Below are 4361 nucleotides of genomic sequence, written 5' to 3' on the forward strand. Positions count from 1 at the left end.
CGGAAAGTTATACGACCAGTTCTTAGTTGTGTGTAGAAATGACATTTGGGACCTCTGGGCTAGAGCACTGAATGGCTGGTTTGAGACCCTAAAGAGTTCTCTTTTCTCTCCCTCCTGCCTCTGCCACCTTGGGATAAGGACAAGCAATATTCAAAAGAAGCATTAGTCACATTGTGTGCAAACAGGAAGGAGCACAGGAGCATCTAGGAATCTGAGGCCTTTTAGGTAGGCTTGTCCAGATGACTGTGAGGTCTAGGGTCGGAATACGAAAGGTGGCCTGTATACCAGTTTCTCAATATTTAAATGTTATAAACCACACTAACAAACTATTAAAGTATGTTCTACCCTTCTACTTTGACAAATGTATTTCTATAATGACAAAACGTTAAACCATATAAAAACTATATTTTTTATGATTAAGAATCAGGGCTGGGGCTGGGGCTCAGCGGCAGAGCATTTGCCTAGCATGTGTGAGACACTGGGTTCATTCCTCAGCACCACATAAAAACAAACAAATAAAATAAAGACATTCTGTCTGTCTACAGCTACAAAAAAAATTTTAAAAAGAATCAGCAAAATATCAAAGATGACTATATTTTTATAAAGCTTGTGGTTTTTTAAAAATATTTATTTTTTAGTTATAGTTGGACACAATATCTTTACTTTATTTATTTATTTTTATGTGATGCTGAGGATCAAACCCTGGGCCTTGCACATGCTAAGAGAACGCTCTACCACTGAGACACAACCCCAGCCCTACAAAGATGACTATGTTTAATAACTATTACATGTATTTTGGATGTTATTTTAATGGACCAATAAATTTCTTACATGAGTAAGAAAAAATTAAGACAAATTTTATGATATTTGATATACATTCTTGCCTTCATTTCAACAAATCACTAATTATGCTATAACAATTTTTATATAATTCTGTTCTCTTCATAGTAGTGATATAGATTTAAAACTAAATAATTACTCAAAACATACCAATGTAAACATATTTTCATCAAAATGTAAATTTAATAAGTGAAAAATTAAAAAATTAAATTTCTAAAAAACATTTTTTGCATTTAAAAATAATCTATGGAAAGATAAAATAAAATTATATTAAATATTATTTTGAAATTTTAATTACATACATCTTATTAACATTTTTAATTTTTATTACAATCTAGGGTTCAATGTCCATCTAGTTGCCAATATTAAGGGAGTTGGTATTGCTTCATTCATGCAACTACAGCTGAAGTATCCAACTTTAAGAGTAAAATGAATTGGTAGTATTGCAAAATATTTCTCAGGCACCAAGTGAGTTTTTTGACAATACTACAAATTGGAACAGCAAAAGAAGAAAATGGACATTTGACTTAACTGGGAAATGATACTTATCTGTGCAAGGATCTGATGCATTTATGTCAAGAGAAAAGATTTCACAAGTTAACATATGTTTTTTGTCCAGACACTGCCACTACTCGAATCTTTCTGAACTACTTGTGTTCATCTCTGACATCGGCAGTGACACAGCCCACAAAACTTCATGGGTTGAAGTTCATGCAGTCACTTTTCCTTTTGATGGCACGTGAAACCAATGTAGAAAAGTATTTCCTGGAGGCCTGGATGGTATAAGTTACTAGTGTCAATGTCAGGGTTATGTTATATAAGTACGGAGCACCAGATCTGGAGTGATAAAGGAACCCTCTGAAGTGTGAGACTCAGGGAAGCAGCTTCTCTTATTCTGAGGGGACTAGAGCAGCAGGGTTAGAGAAGCCAACTGCTACTAAACTAGAGGAATAACAGAGACATTGGATTAGTCAGCTGTCCATCATAGTAACAAAATACCTAAGATAAGAAAAAAAAAAAAAGGAAGAAGGATATCTGGCTCATGGTTTCAGAAGTTTCAGTCCATGATCAATTGATCAATTGGCCCTGTCACTTTTGGGCTTGTGGTGAGGCAGTATATCATGGCAGCAGAGGGAGCCATTTACCAAGTGGCCAGGATGTAAAAGGGAAAGACAGGAAGTGACTAGGAACCCAATATCTACCTTGGAGAGCCCCCTACTAGCCCCATCTTTTAAAGGTTCCACCATCTCCCAACAGTAACATACGTTGGGGACCAGGCCTTTCACATATGGGCCTTTGGGGGACATTTCAGATCCAAATTATAGTAGACATTAAGATTTGAATGCCAAAAGCCAACCAAGACAAAACCCTGCAGCAAAGAATTAAATCTTCTCATTTAAGTCTGATGACTTCAAGCTGTCATTGATTAGAGAGAAAGAGTCCCAGGAGTGAGACTTAATGTACTAAACCTGACCTGATATGTTTGGAGAGACATGTCTAAGAATGAATGTTGGGCGTACCTCCTGGCTTATGAACTGATTTGAAGCAAATAGGTTATAAATCCTTGAGATCTTGAGAAAGGTACATTGCAGAAGAAACTATAAGCCTTTAACAAACCAATAGTCCTTGGCCCCCAAACTTGCATAGGCAGGAAGTAGGCTGTGAAGATTTGAGGTCCTCCACAAGGGCAAAATCCCCATCACAGGTGCAGCTAAGGAGGGTAAGAAACATGGAAGACCACCAGAAAGGTGACCCAGAGGCCACAAAGAAAGAGGAATCTCACCAATGAGTGGAATCAGGTCTGATCAATGGAAATCTCAATTCCAGAAAAGAGGACTCTCACAATGCCTGACCCATCATATTTTATACCTGCTACTGACAAATAATTGCTGTGTGTCCCCCATCAGTCCTTTATCAGAAGGGAAGTTTCTATTGAAGTTTTCCTGACCTTGATCTGTGATGGTATAGTGGGAACACTGTGGAGTCCAAGGGAAGATAACATGCCCATTAGTTTGTGTATCAGTAGGTTACAATGGGTCGTGTCCAGCATTGATAGAGAGGTGTCTTTAGTCTTCCTCATCAGACTGAGCTAGATGCAGTGTCATGGGTTGAATGTGATTTGTCCCTATCAAATCATGTTGAGACTTGGTCCTCAATATGGTAGGATTTGGAGTTAGTACCTTGGAGAGGTACTGGGGTTTTTAAGAGTGATTGGTACTCTTAGGAGCCAGTTCTTATTCTTGTGGGACTTGTGGGCTACCTTAAAAGTGGGTTGAGAGAAAGTAAGTCTGGCACTTCCCCTGGGTCTGTTTGCCTGCTACTTTCACCCTTTAAATTCTGTGCCATGTTGTGATGCAGACAGGGGGAAGACATCAGTGCTATGCTGTTTGGATTTTCCTGCTACCACAATCATGAGACAAGTCAACTTATTTTCTTTATAAGGTATTCTGTTGTAGCAACAAAACTGACTAAGACATGAAGTAACTCATTGGGCTTTGTTCTTTCTTCCTTAGAGCAAAAGAGTATGTTTGGTGTGGGAAGAGAGGGGCTCAATATTTGCTGGTTAGGAAGATGAATTATTCCAGACAAGGCCATCTCCCACCTGGAATAGATATATTTCTGGTAAGGCATGTGGTTAAGTGCCTATACAGAGATTGGAATGTTATTGGGTCACTCTTTCCTGGTTCTAGCCTTATGGGAGTTCAGGAGCATCCTCTCGTTTGTAGCCTTGCCACCTCTCCTTGTCTGACTGTAAGGCATATTAAAAGACATATTAAATGTCTGTAATCCTAGCCACTCAGGAGACTGAGGCAGGAGGATTACAAATTCAAGGACAGGTAAAAACTAAAAAGGGCTAGGGCATCAGTAGAGTACCCTTGGGTTCAATTCCCAGTACCTGCTCCACAATGTCTGGTTTTATGGTCAAGGGAATTCCAAAGGGCATCTACCTTCAAATACAACTCTATTATGGACATTATTTTTTTTTTATATAACACCTCCTTTGTTGCTTTATGGCTCATCTATGTATGCAAATATTTTTGATCATTACATACAGCAACCCCTTTGCATTCTTCATTGCTGGGAGCCATTAGCCAAGTAGGTATGACAATTTCCTTGCCAGCGTACCCCATGTTGCTTAGTGGAAGGACTCGTGGAAATAGGACATTTTGCAGTGACATTGAATGTAGGTGACCTTGCTCAAGGACCAGGGCGGATTAGGGTGTTCCCGGTTTAGGATAATTGGGTTTAGGTCGTTCCAGTTTAGGGCGTTCCAGGTTTAAGATTATTCCTGCTGGGAATAGGGCGTATCCTGCTGCCTGAGTTCCCCTTGAGTTCTCACGGGATTCAGACAGTATTTTTTGGGAGACAGAAGCCCAGTGGACGTGGATTTGGACAGAGAACGTGGATTTCCCCAGAACGTGATTGTAGATGGCTGGTGTGAGTTCGGGAATAAAGAGTTGCTGTTTGAATCTACAAGCTGTGTGGTGGCTCGTGATTGTGTGTCCAGCCAGACTGCGGCA

This window comes from Marmota marmota, unplaced genomic scaffold (assembly GCF_001458135.2).
Source record: "Marmota marmota marmota unplaced genomic scaffold, marMar, whole genome shotgun sequence".
Taxonomy (NCBI): domain Eukaryota; kingdom Metazoa; phylum Chordata; class Mammalia; order Rodentia; family Sciuridae; genus Marmota; species Marmota marmota.